Below are 24,330 nucleotides of genomic sequence, written 5' to 3' on the forward strand. Positions count from 1 at the left end.
CGCGCTCACATACTGTATATACACACGCGCTCACATACTGTATATACACACGCGCTCACATATATACACCAGTGCTACATACTGTACCCGCGGCACTAATCCTCCCACTCACTATTCGCCTCCGGTGTTTTCCCTTCCTTTTATAAATCTACAATTTAATCTTCTGTCCTCTTTTCATTGTATTGCGGATTCCTGTTTTTGTCTCCATGTGTCTCAGTCTGGAAAATCAGGAAATATCCGGGAATGAAAGGGTTAAGGCAGTTGCAATAGATAAAAAAAGCACAAAAGTTACAGAAGGTCAGGGGCAAAAACCTCAGAGACACAGCCAAAAGTCAGCGGGAAGTAGAAAGTAAAGCAGAAGTCACAGAGCGCGGCTCCGCAGGACTCACCGGGCTAAACCGTCTCACCAGTCCCCACCGCACCGGATCCCGGTAAGTACCAGGATTCATATATACACAGTGTATAAAGATACAATACTCACATATATTTACACAATGGTACGTTACATGCTATATACAGTACAGGCTCTCCGGCGGGTCTGTACAGTGAGGTCTGGCTGATTGTGTTTTTCCCTATGGAGGGGGCTGTCAGGGTCTTATCTAGGAGAGCAGGACATCTCCTCCCGAATGTTCCAATCTTAGCCCCATTCCAGATACAAAAACGGAATAAAGCGTCATTCACACAACAGTGATTATTAACATACGAATTAGCTAGGAATATCAACCGAGTAGTAAGAGGAAAAACGCAAATGGGTAAAATTAACTTTTATTCACTATGTAATAAAAAATTCACCATATGACTTATACAAAAGTGCTAAGTGCCAGTGAGTGATATGCAAATGGACGCAAACAAATAACAGAAGATCAATGTGCATCTGACAATACAGTCTGAGTGTCCACAGTGCCCTGGACCTCAGTGTCCTAAGATGAGTGTAATAGGGTGCAGGGTTGAGTATGTCACCACGGAACAGATAGACCAACTGTTGAGGGGAATTTATTAACAGGAGTAAGGGTACCGTCACACAGTCACACTTTGATCGCTACGACGGTACGATCCGTGACGTTCCAGCGATATCCATACGATATCGCTGTGTCTGACACGCAGCAGCGATCAGGGATCCCGCTGAGAATCGTACGTCGTAGCAGATCGTATGGAACTTTCTTTCGTCGCTTGATCACCCGCTGACATCGCTGGATCGTTGTGTGTGACAGCGATCCAGCGATGTGTTCGCTTGTAACCAGGGTAAACATCGGGTAACTAAGCGCAGGGCCGCGCTTAGTAACCCGATGTTTACTGTGGTTACCAGCGTAAAAGTAATAAAAAACAAACCGTACATACTCACATTCCGGTGTCTGTCCTCCGGCATCTCAGCTTCTCTGCACTGTGAGCGCCGGCCAGCCAGAAAGCGAGCACAGCGGTGACGTCTGACGTCACCGCTGTGCTTTCCGGCTCTGCTGCTTACACAGTGGAGAGAAGCAGAATGCCGGGGGACAGACACCGGAATGTAAGTATGTACTGTTTGTTTTTTTTTACGTTTACGCTGGTAACCAGGGTAAACATCGGGTTACTAAGCGCGGCCCTGCGCTTAGTTACCCGATGTTTACCCTGGTTACCCGGGGACTTCGGCATTGCTCCAGCGCCGTGATTGCAACGTGTGACCGCAGTCTACGACGCTGGAGCGATACTCATACGATCGCTGCGACGTCACGATCGTGCCGTCGTAGCGATTAAAATGGTACTGTGTGACGGTACCCTAAGATTCTCCTCGCAGGGAGTAAACAGGGGGTTAATAGAGATAAAGCAAACAGTAAACAGTTAAGCGGAATCGAAATGGTTAACGAGTGTTCTTGTAACTTATCAGTCCTGGGAGGTCCTGACTGGAGGGTCCTTATTCCAACGTGGGTACAGCCACCAGCAGCGCTTGAGATCCTGGAGTCTCTCCTCTGTCTCCTGGGAACTGGAGACTCCAGGGTTAAGTCTTTGCAGTCTTTTCTCCCAGTGAAGCTGAAAGCAGGAAGTAACACAGTCACTCTGCTGCAGAGTCTCTGTATATTAGCCTGGCAGTCTCTCTGCAGTAGCAATGCTACACACACACTGAGCAGTTTACTTGTCACACTCAGGGGTCCTGGCTAGTCACTGTGGTCACTGGGGCTGCGCGCTCAGGTCATTGTCAGGGGATACATCTTCTCTGATTACGGAGGCTTCCAAGTCCACACTCTCACATCCAGCCTTCACTACGGCTGGTATCTCAGCCTCAGTGCCCTCACAGGGAGCACTCTCTCTTGGGGAGCGCGGCGCTGCAGCCTGCACTCTCTCTGGCGCGCAGTCCCCTCTGTCTCGCGCGCTCTGCTCTCCCGCTCTTTTCTGACCACACCCCTCTCTCTTCCTCTGTGCCCCCAGCAGTCACATGGTCCCCTCTGTCCAGGGCAGAAAGTCCTCCCCCCAACAACCCAGCTATCCGACTAAGTGGTTCCAGGTAAGGAGCAGGGAAAGCAACCTCCTTACATTCCCCCTCTCTTGAAGCTTGCCATTCCACGGGCGAGAACTCTTCGTGCTTCTCTTTGTTCTTTTGAGGGGAGTCAGATACCTGCAATTCTTGCATCTCCTTCTGTCTTTCTTCTTTCACATACTGCCAAACTAAATGGTCTAGGAGTTGTTCATCAGTCAGGTTGAGATATTCTTCCTCTACTTCGTCGGCAACCATAGAAGAAGGTTCCTCAGACGAATTTTGTGTTGTCACATTAGAGTTTCCAATGGCATCCACTGTCCTCGTCTTCTTTTTCTTCTTCTTCTTGGCTTTGCTGCTAGCAGATTCTTGCATAGGCGATTCGTCCTTTTCCTGGTCGTTATCGGAAACTTTAGGGACTTCTTGCTCGGGCTCCTCAGTCTGGGCGCTTAGTACAAGTAATTCTTCTTCATAGCTCCCCCTCTCTTTGACAGGAGCATTCTTGTTGAAACTAGAATCAGATGAATTAAGACCATGCAGGCCGGACTCTTCGTCATCTGCGCCGGGCTCTGCGGGCATCACTTCCCAGGGCTTCTCAGCCACACGCCCTGTCTCACACAGCTGTTTCATTTCCTCTGTCCAATCTGGATCTTGTGAGCTGACAGCCAGCACACTCTTCACCTCAGGGGACGACATCAGTGGTTCCTCCTTCTCATTGACCAGGACATTGAAAACGAGCATCGCAGGAACACTTGGCACTTTCTCCCCTTCTCCTGGGCATCCGACATTGTGGTACTGTCTTGCTCTAGGTGGGGCTCTTCTGTTCCTGCCGTACCACTCCCTCCAGGGGCGACATTCCCTCCAGTTAGCAGGACCCTCAGAGGGGTGAGTGGATCTCTGCCACCGTTCTTCTCGGGTAGGGCAATTTCTGGACATGTGCCCCACCCTTCTGCACGACCAGCACTCACATCTGCATCTGTCTGGAGGGCGCTTTAGTCTGGATCGTCGTCCTTGGTGGGAGACGTCTCTCATCTGGAGTTGCTCTTCACCCCAGGATACAGAGTTACACTCTGGGGCCACCACTGAAGCCTTCTTCATGCTACGCACCTCTCCGCTATCTCTTTCTGGCTGCTTCCACACGTTACCTCAGGGTATGCCGCTGGTCCCCAAAACGGCAGTCAGGGTTTTCCCCAGACTCTCAATCTCTTCCCAGATTCTTCTTATCTTCAACCGGGAATCCTGGGTTTATGTCATCTCCTCTTTATTCTGACTGGGTGCTCCGCAATTGTAGCATGTTGGCAGTCTTCTTTGCCAAGCGGCACTAGTCTCACTTTGGGGGGTGGCCTCTCTTTCTCGCACCGGAGGGCTGTACTCTGCAGCAGGGGTCTTCTTACCTTCCACACTGGCGCTACCACTCCTTTCTCTTGCTCGCGCGTGCGTGCCTCACTCCTGACCTCAGAGAAAGTCATATCTGGCTTTACTCGCATGCGCTCTCGCAGGGCCTGTTTCATCAACACATCTCGCAAGCCTGTTACCAGTTAGTCTCGCAGCACAACGTCAACTGACCCCACACCTACCCCATCCTTCCATATAATGGCAGTATGGAGCTCCAGTAGGGCAGTCATATAATGCGTCACGGTCTCCCCCTCTCTTTGTACCCGGCAGAACAGTCGCATGCCCAGCTCCCCTACGTCAGTGGGGTCCCTGTCATGGTTCCCAATGGCAAGGGAACGTCAGAGAACTTAAACAACAGACTAGCTCTTGGGTGATGGAATCTCGAGCTGACCATGAGCTAAACCTACCACACAACTAACAGTGGCCGGGTGGCGTACCTACGTTTTATCCCTAGACGCCTAGCGCCAGCCGGAGGACTAACTAACCCTAATAGAGGAAAAGACAGACCTGGCTTACCTCTAGGGAAATTCCCCAAAAAAGGAGACAGAAGCCCCCCACATATATTGACGGTGAGTTCAGAGGAAAAGACATACGCAGTATGAAGGTAGGTTCAGCAAAGCGAGGTCCGCTTACTAGATAGCAAGAAGATACAATAGGGAACTTCACGGTCAGCTGAAAACCCTATTAAAATACCATCCCGAAATTACTTTAAGACTCATGTGTCAACTCATGACACCGGAGTGGCAATTTTGGCCCACAAGAGCTTCCAGCTACAGAAACATAACATAACTGAGAACTGGAACAAAAATGCAAAACAAACTTAGGACTAAGAGTCCAACTTAGCTGATAGTAGTCTAGAAGCAGGAACATGCAACAGAAAGGCTCTGGTTACATTGATGGCCGGCACTAGAATAACTGAGCAGCAAGGCTAAATAGGATACACCCATATCCTGATGGAAACAGGTGAACAGAGAAAGTGAAGCACACAAGTCCAGTACCACCAGTGACCACCGGGGGAGCCCAAAAACCAAATTCACAACAGTACCCCCCCCTCAAGGAGGGGGCACCGAACCCTCACAAGAACCACCAGGGCGATCAGGATGAGCCCTATGAAAGGCACGGACCAAATCAGAGGCATGAACATCAGAGGCTGTCACCCAAGAATTATCCTCTTGACCGTAGCCCTTCCACTTGACCAGATACTGAAGTTTCCGTCTGGAAACACGGGAGTCCAAGATCTTCTCCACAACGTACTCCAATTCACCCTCAACCAACACCGGAGCGGGAGGCTCAACGGAAGGCACAACCGGTACCTCATACCTGCGCAATAATGACCGATGGAAGACATTATGGATAGAAAAAGATGCTGGGAGGTCCAATCGAAAGGACACGGGGTTAAGAATCTCCAAAATCTTATACGGGCCGATGAACCGAGGCTTAAACTTAGGAGAAGAAACCCTCATAGGGACAAAACGAGAAGACAACCACACCAAGTCCCCAACACGAAGACGAGGACCAACACGACGACGGCGGTTAGCAAAATGCCGAGTCTTCTCCTGGGACAACTCCAAATTGTCCACCACCTGTCCCCAAATCCGATGCAACCTATCCACCACAGTATCCACTCCAGGACAATCCGAAGACTCCACCTGACCGGAAGAAAAACGAGGATGAAACCCCGAATTGCAAAAGAAAGGAGAAACCAAAGTGGCAGAACTAGCCCGATTATTGACGGCAAACTCCGCCAACGGCAAAAAGGCAACCCAGTCATCCTGATCCGCAGACACAAAACACCTCAAATAAGTCTCCAAGGTCTGATTAGTTCGCTCAGTCTGGCCATTAGTCTGAGGATGGAACGCAGACGAAAAAGACAAATCAATGCCCATCCTAGCACAGAACGCCCGCCAAAATCTAGACACGAACTGGGTCCCCCTGTCAGAAACGATATTCTCCGGAATACCATGCAAGCGAACCACATTTTGAAAAAACAGAGGAACCAACTCGGATGAGGAAGGCAACTTAGGCAAGGGCACCAAATGGACCATCTTTGAAAAACGGTCACACACCACCCAGATGACAGACATTTTCTGAGAAACAGGGAGATCAGAAATAAAATCCATAGAGATGTGAGTCCAAGGCCTCTTCGGAATAGGCAAAGATAACAACAATCCGCTAGCCCGAGAACAACAAGGTTTGGCCCGAGCACAAACATCACAAGACTGCACAAAAACTCGTACATCTCGCGACAGGGAAGGCCACCAGAAGGACCTAGCCACCAAATCCCTGGTACCAAAGATCCCGGGATGACCTGCCAACACAGAAGAATGAACCTCCGAGATGACTCTACTGGTCCAATCATCAGGAACAAACAGTCTACCAGGCGGGCAACGATCAGGTCTATCCGCCTGAAACTCCTGCAAAGCCCGTCGCAGGTCTGGGGAAACAGCAGATAATATCACCCCATCCTTAAGGATACCTGTAGGTTCAGAATCACCAGGGGAATCAGGCTCAAAACTCCTAGAAAGGGCATCCGCCTTCACATTTTTAGAACCTGGTAAGTATGAGACCACAAAATTAAACCGAGAGAAAAACAACGACCAGCGCGCCTGTCTAGGATTCAGGCGCCTGGCAGACTCAAGATAAATCAAATTCTTGTGATCGGTCAATACCACCACCTGATGTCTAGCCCCCTCAAGCCAATGACGCCACTCCTCAAAAGCCCACTTCATAGCCAAAAGCTCCCGATTACCAATATCATAATTTCGCTCGGCGGGCGAAAATTTTCGTGAAAAGAACGCACAAGGTCTCATCACGGAGCAGTCGGAACTTTTCTGCGACAAGACCGCCCCAGCTCCGATCTCGGAAGCATCGACCTCAACCTGAAAAGGAAGAGTAACATCAGGCTGACGCAACACAGGGGCGGAAGAAAAGCGGCGCTTAAGCTCCCGAAAGGCCTCCACAGCAGCAGGGGACCAATCAGCAACATCAGCACCCTTTTTGGTCAAATCAGTCAAAGGTTTAGCAACATCAGAAAAACCAGTTATAAATCGACGATAAAAATTAGCAAAGCCCAAAAATTTCTGAAGGCTCTTAAGAGAAGAAGGTTGCGTCCAATCACAAATAGCCCGAACCTTGACAGGATCCATCTCAATGGAAGAGGGGGAAAAAATGTACCCCAAAAAAGAAATCTTTTGAACCCCAAAAATACACTTAGAACCCTTCACACACAAGGAATTAGCCCGCAAAACCTGAAAAACCCTCCTGACCTGTTGGACATGAGAATCCCAGTCATCCGAAAAAATCAAAATATCATCCAGATACACGATCATAAATTTATCCAAATATTCACGGAAAATGTCATGCATAAAGGACTGAAAGACTGAAGGGGCATTTGAAAGACCAAAAGGCATTACTAAATACTCAAAATGGCCCTCGGGCGTATTAAATGCGGTTTTCCACTCATCCCCCTGCTTAATTCGCACCAAATTATACGCCCCACGGAGATCAATCTTAGAGAACCACTTAGCCCCCTCTATTCGAGCAAACAAATCAGTCAGCAGTGGCAGAGGATACTGATATATGACTGTAATTTTATTCAAGAGTCGATAATCAATACACGGCCTCAAAGAGCCATCTTTTTTAGATACAAAGAAAAAACCGGCTCCTAAGGGAGATGAAGAAGGACGAATATGTCCCTTTTCCAGGGACTCCTTAATATATTCTCGCATAGCAGCATGTTCCGGTACAGATAGATTAAATAAACGACCCTTAGGAAATTTACTGCCCGGAATCAGATCTATGGTACAATCGCAATCTCTGTGAGGAGGTAGTGAACCAAGCTTAGGCTCCTCAAAAACATCACGATAATCAGACAAAAATTCCGGAATCTCAGAGGGAATAGATGACGAAATGGAAACCAAAGGTACGTCCCCATGAGCCCCCTGACATCCCCAGCTTAACACAGACATAGCTTTCCAGTCAAGGACTGGGTTATGAGATTGTAACCATGGTAATCCGAGCATCAAAACGTCATGTAGATTGTACAACACAAGGAAGCGAATCATCTCCTGATGGTCTGGATTCATACGCATAGTCACTTGTGTCCAGTATTGTGGTTTATTACTAGCCAATGGTGTAGAGTCAATACCCTTCAGAGGTATAGGAACTTCCAGAGGCTCTAGATCAAACCCACAGCGCCTGGCAAAGGACCAATCCATTAGACTCAAAGCGGCGCCAGAGTCGACATAGGCATCCGCGGTAATTGACGATAATGAACAAATCAAGGTCACAGACAGAATAAACTTAGACTGTAAAGTGCCAATTGAAATAGACTTATCAACCTTTTTTGTACGTTTAGAGCATGCTGATATAACATGAGTTGAATCACCACAATAGAAGCACAACCCATTTTTTCGCCTAAAATTCTGCCGTTCGCTTCTGGACAGAATTCTATCACATTGCATATTTTCTGGAGCCTTCTCAGAAGACACCGCCAAATGGTGCACAGGTTTGCGCTCCCGCAAACGCCGATCAATCTGAATAGCCATTGTCATGGACTCATTGAAACCTGTAGGTGCAGGGAACCCCACCATAACATCTTTAATGGCATCAGAGAGACCCTCTCTGAAATTCGCCGCCAGGGCGCACTCATTCCACTGAGTAAGCACAGACCATTTACGAAATTTTTGGCAGTATATTTCAGCTTCATCTTGCCCTTGAGATAGGGCCATCAAGGCTTTTTCAGCCTGAATCTCTAAGTTAGGTTCCTCATAAAGCAACCCCAAAGCCAGAAAAAACGCATCCACATTGAGCAACGCAGGATCCCCGGGTGCCAATGCAAATGCCCAGTTTTGAGGGTCACCCCGCAGCAAGGAAATGACTATCTTAACCTGCTGTGCGGGATGTCCAGCGGAGCGAGATCTCAGGGAAAGAAATAATTTACAATTATTTTTGAAATTCAGGAAACGAGATCTATCCCCGGATAAAAATTCTGGTATAGGAATTCTAGGTTCAGATATAGGAGCATGAATAACAAAATCCTGTAAATTTTGAACCTTCGTAGCAAGATTATTCAAACCTGTAGCCAAACTCTGAGGATCCATTTTAATCAGGTGAGATCAGAGCCATTCAAGGATTAGAAGGAGAGAGAGAGACAAAGGCTGCAATTAGAGCAAAAATGCAACTGAGTCAACTAAAAAGCAAACTCAGAAGGAAAAAAAAAAAAAAAAATCTGCAGACTTCTTTTTCTCTCCTTTCTTCTGCCAACGGTTTTAACCCTTGGCCGGCCATACTGTCATGGTTCCCAATGGCAAGGGAACGTCAGAGAACTTAAACAACAGACTAGCTCTTGGGTGATGGAATCTCGAGCTGACCGTGAGCTAAACCTACCACACAACTAACAGTGGCCGGGTGGCGTACCTACGTTTTATCCCTAGACGCCTAGCGCCAGCCGGAGGACTAACTAACCCCAATAGAGGAAAAGACAGACCTGGCTTACCTCTAGGGAAATTCCCCCAAAAAGGAGACAGAAGCCCCCCACATATATTGACGGTGAGTTCAGAGGAAAAGACATACGCAGTATGAAGGTAGGTTCAGCAAAGCGAGGTCCGCTTACTAGATAGCAAGAAGATACAATAGGGAACTTCACGGTCAGCTGAAAACCCTATTAAAATACCATCCCGAAATTACTTTAAGACTCATGTGTCAACTCATGACACCGGAGTGGTAATTTCGGCCCACAAGAGCTTCCAGCTACAGAAAAATAACATAACTGAGAACTGGAACAAAAATGCAAAACAAACTTAGGACTAAGAGTCCAACTTAGCTGATAGTAGTCTAGAAGCAGGAACATGCAACAGAAAGGCTCTGGTTACATTGATGGCCGGCACTAGAATAACTGAGCAGCAAGGCTAAATAGGATACACCCATATCCTGATGGAAACAGGTGAACAGAGAAAGTGAAGCACACAAGTCCAGTACCACCAGTGACCACCGGGGGAGCCCAAAAACCAAATTCACAACAGGTCCCAATGCGTCTCCTCAAGTATACGTAATACTTTGTCCAGGGTATCTCTCACCTGGGGGGGTCTGAGCATAACAGAATCCCATGCATCCCCCTCTAGGGCCATCACAGCTATTTCCGCCTGCAGAGCCGGCGTCATAGGATGCATCCACATCATCCCTCGGATGCGCTCCGTCTAACTCCACAACATGACATCGCTTCCCGAGAATTTTGGCAGGTTAACCAACATGGCCCCCAGGGAGATGCTAGACCTGGGGCCTCCCCCAACTGCTTGGTCTGCCCTTTCCGTGCTACCGTATGACATCCTGCCGACTACGCCAAGTGTAATAGAGTGCAGGGTTGAGTATGTCACCACGGAACAGACAGACCAACTGTTAGAGGGGATTTATTAAGAGGAGTAAGATTCTCCTCGCAGGGAGTAAACAGGGGATTAATAGAGATAAAGCAAACAGTAAACAGTTAAGCAGAATCGAAACGGTTAATGAATGTTCTTGTAACTTATCAGTCCAGGGAGGTCCTGACTGGAGGGTCCTTATTCCAATGTGGGTACAGTCACCAGCAGCGCTTGAGATCCTGAAGTCTCTCCTCTGTCTCCTGGGAACTGGAGCCTCCGGTGTTAAGTCTTTGCAGTTTTTTTTCCCAGTGAAGCTGGAAGAAGGAAGTAAGGCTTCTTTCACACTAGCGTCGGGCTTGGCCCGTCGCTGTGCGTCGGGCTGAGGTTACCGACGCTAGCGTTCTCTGCGCCGCACAACGGGGGCAGCGGATGCATTTTTCCAGCGCATCCGCTGCCCCATTGTGAGGTGCGGGGAAGTGCGGGGAGGTGGGGGAGGAGTTCCGGCCACGCATGCGCGGTCGGAAAAAGCGGACCGTCGGGAGCAAAAAACGTTACATGTAACGTTTTTTGCTCCCGGCGGACCGCCACAACACGGCGCAACCGTCTCACGACGGTTGCGACGTGTGTCAATGCGTCGCAAATGCATCGCTAATGTTAGTCAATGGTAAAAAAACGCATCCTGCAAGCACTTTTGCAGGATGCGTTTTTTTGCCAAAACGACGCATTGTGACGTATTGCAGTTAACGCTAGTGTGAAAGTAGCCTAACAGAGTCACTCTGCTGCACCAGTCTCTGTATATTAGCCTGGCAGTCTCTCTGCAGTAGCAATGCTACACACACACTGAGCAGTTTACCCAGCTGTCTGACTAAGGGTGCTTTCACATTAGCGTTGTACGACGCACGTCGCAATGCGTCGTTTTGGAGAAAACGCATCCTGCAAAGTTGCCCGCAGGATGCGTTTTTTCTTGGATGCGGATGCGTCGTGTTTTGGCGGACCTTCGGCACAAAAAAAGTTACATATAACTTTTTTTGTGCGTCGTGTCCGCCATTTCCGACCGCACATGTGCAGCCGGAACTCCGCCCCCTCCTCCCTGGACATCACAATGGGGCAGCAAATGCGTTGAAAAACTGCATCCGCTGCCCCCGTTGTGCTTTTTTTTCACAGTATGGGTCGGTACGTCGGCACAACGCATTCCGTCGTGCTTCGTACTAAGCTAGTGTGAAAGTAGCCTAACTGGTTCCAGGTAAGGAGCAGGGAAAGCAACCTCCTTACATGAGTACACCCCAATGAAAGTCTTAAGAGAAAAGCTTAGTTTAAACTCCAAAATTCTAATGAAGAAAAATATTTAGAATTGAGAGTCCTCAGTGGTTGATACCTTTTAATGGCTAACTGAAAAGATGGTAACAAATTGCAGCTTTCGAGACTACTTCGGTCTCTTCATCGGGCACAGACTAAAGCAAATTCTGAAGAATCACATATTTATATACAACACTGCACAGAACTGTCATTATGGGAGAGTGATAAGTAATAAACAGTTGTGTCCATAAATATTGGAAAGTTCCTAGATTAGGAGTGAATGTTTTGTTGTCCTCTGATTGGGGTCTGGTTCTGTGTTATGATGCCCCACACGGTCTGAAGTGCAAATTCCTTAATTGATGTAAAAATACATAAATCCATGCGACACATTCATTCCTGCACTGAGAGTGTCAAAGGTTGCCATAAATTTATATTCCCAGACTCTTCTGTCTCTCTGAGATTTGAAGTTACCTTTCAATACAAGTAATTTCATTTCCATAATGCTGTGATCCGTGAAACAAAAAATGTTTGGCCACAGGTATATCCATTCTTTTTTCTCTTATTGTATGGCGATGAGTAGAGTTGAGCGACTTTTACTTTTTTAGGATCGAGTCGGGTTTTGCGAAACCCGAGTTTCTCAAAAGTCGGGTCGGGTGAAATCGGCCGATTATTGCGAAAAGTCGGGGGCCGACTGAAACACAAAACCCAATGCAAGTCAATGGGGAATCAAAGTCGGCAGAGAGTGGAGGACAGGAAAACACCTACAGTGCCCATTTTAATGCCAAAAACATCAATTCTTGTTACTTAAGCTTGTCAATCTTAATTTACCTTATAATAATAGTTAGGCATTGAAAATTGGGGGTCATTTGGCTAAAGTTGTGGGGGGTAGGGCTGGCTCAAGTTTTTCGTACTGTACCTGCAGCACTAATCCTCCCACTCACTATTTGCCTCCAGTGTTTTTCCCTTCCTTTTATAAATCTACAATATAATCTTCTGTCAAATGAATTAAGACCATGCAGGCCGGACTCTTCATCACCTGCACCGGGCTCTGCGGGCATCACTTCCCAGGGCTTCTCAGCCACACGCCCTGTCTCACACAGCTGTTCCATTTCCTCTGTCCAATCTGGATCTTGTGAGCTGACAGCCAGCACACTCTTGACCTCAGGGGATGACATCAGTGGTTCCTCCTTCTCATTGACCATGTATGTGCCCCTGCTGTACTGTGTAATGATCGTGTCTGACCGTGCAGGAACATGGTCTGATCATAGCACAGCTCCTGGGCAGGGGAGGACGCAAAAGAGTGTAGAGACAGGACAACAGAACATCACAGATGACTGTTTTTCTGAGATAAAGCATTTCCTCAGCTGTTTTTTTTTTTAAACTCTACTTTTTTGCTTCCTGCATTACTTTATTCTTGTGACAACCCCTTAAACAAAGGAAACATGTCCCCATTTATGCTGTCAGCAATGGCACCTCATGGAAGAGAAATGTCACAAGACCTGAGAAAGAAAATAATTTCCTTACAAAAAATGTGATGGCTACAACAAAAGCCGCACATATACACTTATCAGTCAGATACCGGAGCAAAAGTGATACAAGAAAGTAAGAAAAATGAAGTTCTAACATCTCACAGAGACCACGGAAGTCACGGAAGGGAAAAAAAATCCACATATAAGTTCTCTGTTATCTAAAGACGTAGAAAGACAAATCAGCGGGAGCGTATCATGTGACACAATATGGCTCACGAGGATGTAACTCAGGATCAGTAATCTAATGTATGCACACAGTGACAGCACCAGCAGAATAGTGAGTGCAGCTCTGGGGTATAACACAGGAAGTAACTCAGGATCAGTAATGTGATGTATGTACACAGTGACTGCACCAGCAGAATAGTGAGTGCAGCTCTGGAGTATAATACAGGATGTAACTCAGGATCAGTAATGTAATGTATGTACACAGTGACTGCACCAGCAGGATAGTGAGTGCAGCTCTGGAGTATAATACAGGAGGTAACTCAGGATAAGTAATGTAATGTATGTACACAGTGACTGCACCAGCAGAAAAGTGAGTGCAGCTCTGGAGTATAATACAGGATGTAACTCAGTATCAGTAATGTAATGTATGTACACAGTGACTGCACCAGCAGAATAGTGAGTGCAGCTCGGGGGTATAATACAGGATGTAACTCAGTATCAGTAATGTATGTACACAGTGACTGCACCAGCAGAATAGTGGGTGCAGCTCTGCTCAGCTGCTGCTCACTGTGCTGATTGTGGGTGCGGTCGCTGCTGAACCTGCAGTGTGCTCCTGAGTTCCTGGGAACCACCACCTCTCCACCCGAGGACCTGCTCTCTCTCTTACCCAGGGAGGGAGTGGGTTTCCTGGGATGAGTGAAGGAGCCAAGTCCCAGGCTTCTGCTTCCCGGACCAGGCTGGCGGGGGGCAGAAAGAACCAGCAACCAGCCTGCACATCAGAGGATTCGGGGGTGAGACGCTCCACCAGGAGTCGCAGCAATGTGGCTCCTACTCCCCCCAGGTCTGCAGAGACCCAGAGAAGCCGCAAGGCTTCCATGGAGGAGAAGCTTGCTAGCGTGCAGGATGACGGCCCTTCCGGAGGAAAGCTGAGTGCTCACGGAGGTGAGGCCGGCCTCACTGAGGAGGGTTGGGCGCTGCAGAGACCCCGGGAGTCTGTGTCCACCTATGCCTCCCGGGTCATGAGCCACCTTCGTGAGTATGAAGAAGCAAGCAAGAGATTGAGAAGGCTCCGGGAGGAGCTGCGCTGCACAAGCGCAAAAGCTGCAGGCGCCTCCAGACCCAGGAAGACGCAATTCCAGGCTGAGGTAAAGAGGCTGAAGCTGGAAATTAATGACCTGGAGGTAAGAGGTAAGAAAAGCCTTTATCCAAGAAAAAAGTGGACCATTTAAAGAAAAATTGCAAAATGAAGACCGATTCAGAGAAATGGCTGATAACAGAGAGCAAAGGCAGATAGGGCTGCAGCCTGGGAGCCAGGTGGATGATGATGATGATGATGATGAGAAGAAGGAGGATGACCAGCAGAAAGCCCCACCTGGCAGCCTGCTTAGTCACTCACAGGCCACGTGCAGCGAGCTCCCTGCTGGACAGGCGACAATGACATCTCGTCGCAGTTCTGCTGGCTCTGGGGAGGACAGTGACATCGACCAGGGAGGGGCACTAATGGCAGAGATCAAGCTCCTGGAGTCCCCAGTGTGCCTTCAGAACTTCCATCTTGGTGATGATTTGCCAGAGGAGGCACCTGGGAGCCACAAGAAAAAGGTGAAGAAGATCAAACCTAAGCTGCAGGAAGTGGTAAGCTATGTGTATGCCCCCCTCCCTGTACCCCCTGAGTCGGCTGCAGGGTCAGCTCGCTGTATAAGCCCCGTTGCCCAGCCCAGCCCGGGTTCTGCTGTGGATCCGGTGCAAAGGCGCGGGGAGACTACAAAGCAATGTAGTGAGGCGCAGGGCTACGTCTCTGCTTGTAGTAGCAGGGACGTAGCAGCAGGTGCATCAGCCGAGAGGCTGGACAGTGAGGGCGGCCCGGCGGCGGGCGAAAAATCAGGCCATGATACTGTGGTGCGCTCCCCAGTGGGAGGGGGGAGCAGCCCGGTGTCAGGGGCAGCTCCGGTAGCCTCGGTGCCCCTGAATGCTGTTGCCGCTGATCACTTAGTTGAGAAGCGGCGGCAGTGTGAGGGGGTTACCGGGGCTGGGCGTTCCGGTCCTCCCACCAAAGTCCTGTTCTGTGTTGGCGCCGCTGGTCAACAAGATCCTGATGCTAAGGATCAGCGGTGCCTCACAGCAGCGAAAGATCAGCGGCGCCTGGTAGCAACCATGAAGCAGCGGAAAATATCAACTGATGATGCGGAGGGCACACATAAAACCAGGGGTGAGGTCACCTCCAGTTCTGTGGAGGAGACTCAGCCCCTTGTGCCTGATGATGCGGAGGCCAAAATGTCACTCCCTGTTGTCACTGGTCCAGCAGGAGTGAATGTGGTGGTGGGTATGGATGAGGAAAACTCTTTGTCTAGTGGTGTGGTTGCTGGTTTGGTGGAGGGTGAGGAGGTTATGGAGGTGGGTAATGGTGATACTGTTGGTGTGGATGTGGTCACTGGTCCGGTTGCCCCCCCGGTGGTGGCAGCACCTGTCAGGAGTTATGCCGCTGTCACCTCCGGGGGAAATAGGGCGTCCTCCTTGTCTCTGGGCTCTGGGGACGGCATGTTGCAACGGCGTCTCCTGGAGGCTCTAAAGAAGGGAGAGAGATCACTAATGGTAGAGGGTCGAGAGGTTGATCTATCCTTCTGGATAGAGAGGCATGGCCTCGGGGCCTTCCGAGAGCAAAGAGGAGGGGATACAGTGTGGTCCCTCCCAACAGCCGGGCCGGGTAGTGTGCGTAGGAATGTGGTCCGTCTTTCGGTGGAGGGGCAGTGATGCGTGTCCTCCAAGGTCGAAGGTTGTGGAGCTCCTGCTGAGGATGGGCTTCAAGGCGATTGACATCTACGCCTTGATACATCCCGATTCCACACCTGAGTTTGATGTCAGCTTTGTTCGGCCGGAGGGGCTTGAACTTTTCTGGTCGAACTATGAGTTGGCAAAAAATGAGCCCGGCTGGCGAGACTTTGCCGTTCAGGCGGTGTCTCGCCAAAATCAAGTCAAGAAAGTGACCGTGATGACATATAACGAGTCGCTTTCTTGTTATGACATCATGACGTGGCTTGGCCGGTATGGAGAGGTAGTGGAGATGCCAAAGAAAAACCGTGACGAGTTTGGTATCTGGTCAGGGGCCTGGACGTTTATGGTAAAACTTAAGCGTTCAGGTGGTACGGTTGCCCACATACCATCATCTGCCTTCCTGGGTAGGGATTGTATCCTGGTCTTCTACCAGGGGCAACCGAAGCTCTGTCACAAGTGCGGCGACCCCACACACTTCAGCGCAAACTGCACTGTACAGAAGTGTGCATTGTGTGGGGATGTCGGCCATCTTGCTGCATCTTGTGTGGAGATTAGGTGCCACCTGTGTGGTGAGTTAGGTCACCCATTCAGCCGTTGTCCTCGCTCCTTCGCTAACGCAGTCGTGACCCCGGTGGGAGAAAGCCGTGAGGCTGATTCTGCTGGGGAAGGGACTAGCAAGGGTGAGGGAGCTGAGGGGCCAAGGAAGAAAAGCAATAAAAAGACGCCTGCCCAGCTAAGGCGTCTAGACAAGCGCAGACAGGATAGGGAGCTGGGCGAGCCTCGGGCTACTGGGGCGGCCCCTGTCCTGGATGCCAGTCTTGCTGCTGAGGCCCCAAGGGATGATGAGTTGGATGAGGAGGTCAGGAGGATCCACAGGGAGGAGAGTGCCACTGCCTCAGAGTCCTCCCATTATGAAAGTATGGATGAGGATAATAGGCAGTGGCTAGAGGACAAGCGTAAGCTCGGCACCAAAAAGAAGAGAAAGAAGGGAGATAAAAAATCTTCTCTCACTCTGACCAAGGTACCTAAGGAAGGAAAAACCGACTCCCCTGTGGTTGGTCTTTCTAACCGGTTCCAAGCCCTTGAAAACATCTCTTCCTCTGAGGAGGAAGCTGAGGGTGAGGTTCTGGCTTCGGCGGGGCTCACAGGGGGCGCCGAGTCTCCTCCTTCTGGGAACGTAAGATCCTTGGAGGGAGGGACTGGCCCAGAGTCCGGAGACGAGGATGAAAAAAATAAAAAACGCGTGGAAATGGATACCTCCATGTCATTAAAGAGGGGGAAGGATTCCTCCTCTGAGGCAGAGGATAAGGGGAGTGGGAAAAAGAAAGCCATCTAACTCAATCACCAATGATGGCGGAACCCACTCCGTTGACGCTGGCGTCCATTAATGTCGCCAGCATAAAGTCAAAAACAGCTAGATTTGCGGCCTTTGATTTTCTCAGCCGGGTTGAAGCTGACATTCTCTTTTTGCAAGAGACCAGGCTGCCAAACATGGCAGATGTGTTTAAAGCTAAGAGGGAGTGGAGACTCGGGCCCTCCTATTGGTCTCTTGCGGCCGAGCCGTATAGCGGAGTGGCGGTCCTTTTTACTGCACCGGTGGAATGCCGACGGGTTATTGAGTTAGAAATGGGGAGGTGCCTGATCTTAGATGTCCTCATGAAGGGACAAGAGCTCCGGCTCATTAACATCTATGGTCCCCAATCTAAGTGGGACCGGAAGTGTCTCTTTATGAGGATCAAGCCCTACCTTTTTACAAGTCGGCAGGTTGTCTTTGGAGGGGACTTCAATGCTGTCACGAGGCCCCGAGATAGAGGAGGTTCCAGAGACAAGCTGACTTATGATAGCGTCGCCCTTAATAGTATAGCTAGTGAGGCTCGCCTGGTGGATGTCCACATTCGGCACACCCCAGGCCACGAGGGGTTCACCTATCATAGAGGTAACTGTAGGTCCAGAATAGATAGGTTTTATTTAAAGGAGGAAGCTGTCTCTTCAGCAGTGTCTGTTGTTGAGGTGGAGTTCTCCGACCACTGTTTAATTTTGTTTTCTCTGAATGTTACAGAGACCCTCCGGATGGGAAGAGGCTTTTGGAGGCTCAATTCGTCTCTCTTGGAAGAAGCGGAGATAAGACAGTCCTTTGAGGATTTTCTTCAGAGCCAGGTACCCTTACTGGATCTTTGTAGTAGTAGGTCAGAGTGGTGGGAGATGTTCAAGGAAAGGGTGGCGAGATTCTTCCGCCAGCTCTCGAGCCTCAGGAGTCTGAGCAGGTACCGCCTGTATCAGAGTCTGAGGAGGAAACTCGAGCATCTTGTCTCAACTGGAGGTAGCCGCGAGGAGATCTCCAGAGTGAAATCTTTGCTTATGAGGTGTCAGTACGATAGACACGCATCTTTGGTTTTTGAGAGGGATTACGGGAAGTACCGCTCGCCCGACCCTTACAGAAACTGCAAGATGTCAGTGAATAGTAAAGTGGTTACAGGACTGGTCGACACTACGGGGTCCCTGAGGCGATCCAGATCAGGGATCCTGGAGGTTGTCAGATCCTTCTACTCGCACCTCTTGGGGAAGAGGGATCTTGATTGGGATGAGATGTCGGCTTTCCTGGCAGAAGCTGTCCCCGAACCAGGGGTAGACCCCTCTCTTGGCGTTTTGACAGAAATGATCAGGGAAGAGGAAGTTCAGTTGGCGATTGAAGGGCTTGCTCCCAAAAAATCGCCTGGTCCAGATGGCTTAACATCTGAATTCTATAAGACCTTTAAGGACGTTTTGGTTCCCCTCTTGACTGAGGTATTCAATGAGTGTCTTTCCTCGGACACTCTGCCGAAGTCAATGAGGAGGTCTGCTCTGATCATCTTGTCAAAGGGTAAGGACCCGTCTTGCATTGAGAATTGGCATCCCATAGCGCTTCTCAATGCAGACAGGAAGGTTCTGGCAAAGGTGCTGTTTAATCGGCTGGTGAAATTTGCACCCCGACTCCTTTCGGGGGCCCAGCATTGCTCTGTTCCAGGCCGCAGCACATTTAGTGCTGTGCTCTGTGTCCGAGAGGCAGTGGAGCAGGGTAGGGCTGGTCACTGGAAGGGGTACATGCTGTCACTGGACCAGGCAAAAGCGTTTGATCGGGTTAATCACGAGTACCTCTGGTCCGACCTTCTGAGATATGGCCTGCCGGGGGGGTTTGTTGATTGGCTTAAGACCTTGTACAGTGGGGCAGAGAGTTTCCCGCTTGTGAATGGTTGGATTGGTAGCTCTTTTGAGGTTGGGTCCGGTGTTCGCCAGGGTTGTCCCTTGAGCCCGCTGCTGTACGTGTTTGCGATTGACCCTCTTCTTAGGAGGGTGGAGCGTGGACCGTTGGCCGGGATCGGGATGGATCAGGCAGCACCGGAAGCCACTCTGAGGGTGGTGGCGTATGCCGATGATGTCACTGTGTTTGCTTCCTCTCACGAGGAGGCAGGGTGGCTGATGTCAGAGGTAGATCGCTACTCGGAGGCATCCGGGTCCAAGATCAACCGGGATAAGTGTGAGAGTCTCTGGCTGGGAGGAGGAGATCCTGGTTTTGAGCTCCCGGACACCCTTCCAGGACCCAAAGTCTCTGCAAAAGTCCTTGGCATCGAATTTGGCCAGGGGGATTACCCCAAACAAAATTGGGACAGCAGGCTAGAGATCACCACTCAGAAGGTGAACCAATGGAAGGGTTGGTCTTTGACCCTAAGGGAAAGGGTAAACCTGAGCAAAACTTACCTGCTCCCTTTACTGATTTATCTGGGCAGTGTGTGCAGCTTGCTGGAATGTCTCTGGACTCGGGTCTACAGTTTGTTCTTCCAACTGTTATGGGGGAATAGACTGAACCTGGTCAAGAGGGAGGTTACTTACCGTACGAGGAGACTAGGAGGGTTGGGTATGGTCAACCCTGTGGTATTCCTTGTGGATACCTTCATTAAGATCAATATCGCAAACCTCTGGAAAGAGAGGGCTCCTCCGTGGGTATTCTCCTGTAGGGGATGGTTTCAGCCTTTCTTCCAGGAATGGGAGACAGGAGGGCAAGTGAAGGATCTTCGCACACCGCATGGACATCTTCCGGCTTACGCTACCTTGGTTCTGAAGGTAATTCGTCGGTGGGGTCTGGGAATGTGGGAGATCAGGACTCTGCCAAGGAAACTACTTGACAGTAGGGTTCTGTTGACCCATTTCCAGAGTCCTCTGGCGCTCAGGGACTGCCCAAGTCGGGATCTTGGGGTGGGTTTGCATGTTTTGAATTCTATCAGGATCCCCTCGAAGTTTTGGGACTTGGCTTGGCGCTGCTTCCATGGGAAACTTTGTGTGAGGGACAATCTGAAGTGTAGGAGCTCTGAGGACAGGAATTGTCCTCGGGAGCATTGTGGTACCTTGCTGGAAAGCATGGACCACTTCCTGCTTCATTGTCCCTTCAACACAGAGGTGTACAACAGGGTGGGCGCCTTCATTGGCTGGTCTCGGCTGGCCGGTCTCTCCTATGCGGAATGGGCCTATGGAGCATTCGGAGACCTGGGTGGTCGGGACCGCTGCACCTTATTTCTAGTTAGCGCAGTGGTTAGGTATCACACGTGGAACGCACGGTGCTTAGTATCGACGCAACGAAAAATCCTCCCAGTGGACGATGTGTTTAGGACCATACTCGGTGACCTGGTGAAGGTGCGCTCTCTGGAGTATGGGAGACTGGGCGCACGGAGGGCCGCGCTCCTCTGGAGGGGCTTTTCTTTTAGTGTGCCCTAGTCTGGTCATCTCCTTTCCTGGTGGTGGGCTGCTGCTGACACTGTAGATTTTTGTTTTGTTTGATCATTATACAGTGATGTAGGGCTGCAGGCGCCGAACTTGGGCTTCGTGTTTTGTAATTGTTGTGGTGTGTGCTGCTGTATATAGTGTATATATTGTATATAGGGATATAGAATTGGGTGTAGGTATTAGGTTGGGTGGTGGGAAAAGGGGGGAGGTGGGATTATCTTGTGGGACTATGGGACACTGGGTTGTTTGGGGGAAAAACTGGCACTGCCTGATCTGGCCTATGGACGTTGGACATGGACTGAGGCATGAGACGCAGGACCAGCTCTCAGGTCAGTGCGGGGGGTTGGGAATGGAGGATAGCTTGTAGTATTGTATATATTTGTTTAATTTGTAGTTATTTTATTTAAAACTTAAAAAAAAAAAAAAAAAAAAAGTTAATGTATATAGTCTTTGTTTTCCATTGTTTATTTTATTTGTTATTATTATTTTGTTTGGTGACCGGACCTGAAGTTATTGTTCTGTATATACTGTATAATATGTGTGAGAGGAGAGAATGAGCGGCTGGACCAGTGTTCAGTATACTGATTATTTTCTGGCTAATATTTTTGTTATGTTTTCTGCTATTATTGTTGTTATGTTTTTCATTTTTATAATAAAAGATCTACAGGATTTAACTCAGGATCAGTAATGTATGTACACAGTGACTGCACCAGCAGAATAGTGAGTGCAGCTCTGGAGTATAATACAGGAGGTAACTCAGGATCAGTAATGTAATGTATGTACACAGTGACTGCACCAGCAGAATAGTGAGTGCAGCTCTGGGGTATAATACAGGATGTAACTCAGGATCAGTAATGTAATGTATGTACACAGTGACTGCACCAGCAGAATAGTGAGTGCAGCTCTGGGGTATAATACAGGATGTAACTCAGGATCAGTAATGTAATGTATGTACACAGTGACTGCACCAGCAGAATAGTGAGTGAAGCTCTAGAGTATAATACAGGATGTAACTCAGGATCAGTAATGTAATGTATGTACACAGTGACTGCACCAGCAGAATAGTGAGTGCAGCTCTGGAGTATAATACAGGATGTAACTCAGGATCAGTAATGTATGTACACAGTAACTGCACCAGCAGAATAGTGAGTGCAGCTCTGGGGTATAATACAGGATGTAACTCAGGATCAGTAATGTAATGTATGTACACAGTGACTGCACCAGCAGAATAGTGAGTGCAGCTCTGGAGTATAATACAGGATGTAACTCAGGATCAGTAATGTAATGTATATACACAGTGACTGCACCAGCAGAATAGTGAGTGCAGCTCTGGAGTATAATACAGGAGGTAACTCAGGATCAGTAATGTAATGTATATACACAGTGACTGCACCAGCAGAATAGTGAGTGCAGCTCTGTAGTATAATACAGGATGTAACTCAGGATCAGTAATGTAATGTATGTACACAGTGACTGCACCAGCAGAGTAGTGAGTGCAGCTCAGCTGCTGCTCACTGTGCTGATTGTGGGTGCGGTCGCTGCTGAACCTGCAGTGTGCTCCTGAGCTCCTGGGAACCACCACCTCTCCACCCGGGGACATGCTCTCTCTCTTACCCAGGGAGTGAGTGGGTTTCCTGGGATGAATGAAGGAGCCAAGTCCCAGGCTTCCGCTTCCCGGACCAGGCTGGCGGGGGGCAGAAGGAACCAGCAACCAGCCTGCACATCAGAGGATTCGGGGGTGAGACGCTCCACCAGGAGTCGCAGCAATGTGGCTCCTACTCCCCCCAGGTCTGCAGAGACCCAGAGAAGCCGCAAGGCTTCCATGGAGGAGAAGCTTGCTAGCGTGCAGGATGACGGCCCTTCCGGAGGAAAGCTGAGTGCTCACGGAGGTGAGGCCGGCCTCACTGAGGAGGGTTGGGCGCTGCAGAGACCCCGGGAGTCTGTGTCCACCTATGCCTCCCGGGTCATGAGCCACCTTCGTGAGTATGAAGAAGCAAGCAAGAGATTGAGAAGGCTCCGGGAGGAGCTGCGCTGCACAAGCGCAAAAGCTGCAGGCGCCTCCAGACCCAGGAAGACGCAATTCCAGGCTGAGGTAAAGAGGCTGAAGCTGGAAATTAATGACCTGGAGGTAAGAGGTAAGAAAAGCCTTTATCCAAGAAAAAAGTGGACCATTTAAAGAAAAATTGCAAAATGAAGACCGATTCAGAGAAATGGCTGATAACAGAGAGCAAAGGCAGATAGGGCTGCAGCCTGGGAGCCAGGTGGATGATGATGATGATGATGATGAGAAGAAGGAGGATGACCAGCAGAAAGCCCCACCTGGCAGCCTGCTTAGTCACTCACAGGCCACGTGCAGCGAGCTCCCTGCTGGACAGGCGACAATGACATCTCGTCGCAGTTCTGCTGGCTCTGGGGAGGACAGTGACATCGACCAGGGAGGGGCACTAATGGCAGAGATCAAGCTCCTGGAGTCCCCAGTGTGCCTTCAGAACTTCCATCTTGGTGATGATTTGCCAGAGGAGGCACCTGGGAGCCACAAGAAAAAGGTGAAGAAGATCAAACCTAAGCTGCAGGAAGCGGTAAGCTATGTGTATGCCCCCCTCCCTGTACCCCCTGAGTCGGCTGCAGGGTCAGCTCGCTGTATAAGCCCCGTTGCCCAGCCCAGCCCGGGTTCTGCTGTGGATCCGGTGCAAAGGCGCGGGGAGACTACAAAGCAATGTAGTGAGGCGCAGAGCTACGTCTCTGCTTGTAGTAGCAGGGACGTAGCAGCAGGTGCATCAGCCGAGAGGCTGGACAGTGAGGGCGGCCCGGCGGCGGGCGAAAAATCAGGCCATGATACTGTGGTGCGCTCCCCAGTGGGAGGGGGGAGCAGCCCGGTGTCAGGGGCAGCTCCGGTAGCCTCGGTGCCCCTGAATGCTGTTGCCGCTGATCTCTTAGTTGAGAAGCGGCGGCAGTGTGAGGGGGTTACCGGGGCTGGGCGTTCCGGTCCTCCCACCAAAGTCCTGTTCTGTGTTGGCGCCGCTGGTCAACAAGATCCTGATGCTAAGGATCAGCGGTGCCTCACAGCAGCTAAAGATCAACGGCGCCTGGTAGCAACCATGAAGCAGCGGAAAATATCAACTGATGATGCGGAGGGCACACATAAAACCAGGGGTGAGGTCGCCTCCAGTTCTGTGGAGGAGACTCAGCCCCTTGTGCCTGATGATGCGGAGGCCAAAATGTCACCCCCTGTTGTCACTGGTCCAGCAGGAGTGAATGTGGTGGTGGGTATGGATGAGGAAAACTCTTTGTCTAGTGGTGTGGTTGCTGGTTTGGTGGAGGGTGAGGAGGTTATGGAGGTGGGTAATGGTGATGCTGTTGGTGTGGATGTGGTCACTGGTCCAGTTGCCCCCCCGGTGGTGGCAGCGCCTGTCAGAAGTTATGCTGCTGTCACCTCCGGGGGAAATAGGGCGTCCTCCTCGTCTCTGGGCTCTGGGGACGGCATGTTGCAACGGCGTCTCCTGGAGGCTCTAAAGAAGGCAGAGAGATCACTAATGGTAGAGGGTCGAGAGGTTGATCTATCCTTCTGGATAGAGAGGCATGGCCTCGGGGCCTTCCGAGAGCAAAGAGGGAGGGATAT

The 24,330-nt window shown here is 49.9% G+C and overlaps 1 protein-coding gene across 2 annotated transcripts in view; it reads left to right on the forward strand.

The window, feature by feature from the left end:
- The first annotated feature begins 282 nt into the window (after positions 1–282).
- Positions 283–24,330, forward strand: part of LOC143817474 (ecto-ADP-ribosyltransferase 5-like) — an 84,587-nt gene continuing 60,539 nt past the window's right edge. Inside the window, exons 1-2 of one of the 2 annotated variants that reach the window (XM_077298913.1) lie at positions 311–431; positions 18,016–18,113. The gene's annotated coding sequence lies outside the window, so the exon portion shown is untranslated. Of the gene's footprint in view, positions 432–18,015; positions 18,114–24,330 lie in introns of both variants that reach the window. The other variant, XM_077298912.1, reaches the window with a different exon arrangement.

This window comes from Ranitomeya variabilis, chromosome 3, assembly GCF_051348905.1.
Source record: "Ranitomeya variabilis isolate aRanVar5 chromosome 3, aRanVar5.hap1, whole genome shotgun sequence".
Classification (NCBI taxonomy): Eukaryota; Metazoa; Chordata; class Amphibia; order Anura; family Dendrobatidae; genus Ranitomeya; species Ranitomeya variabilis.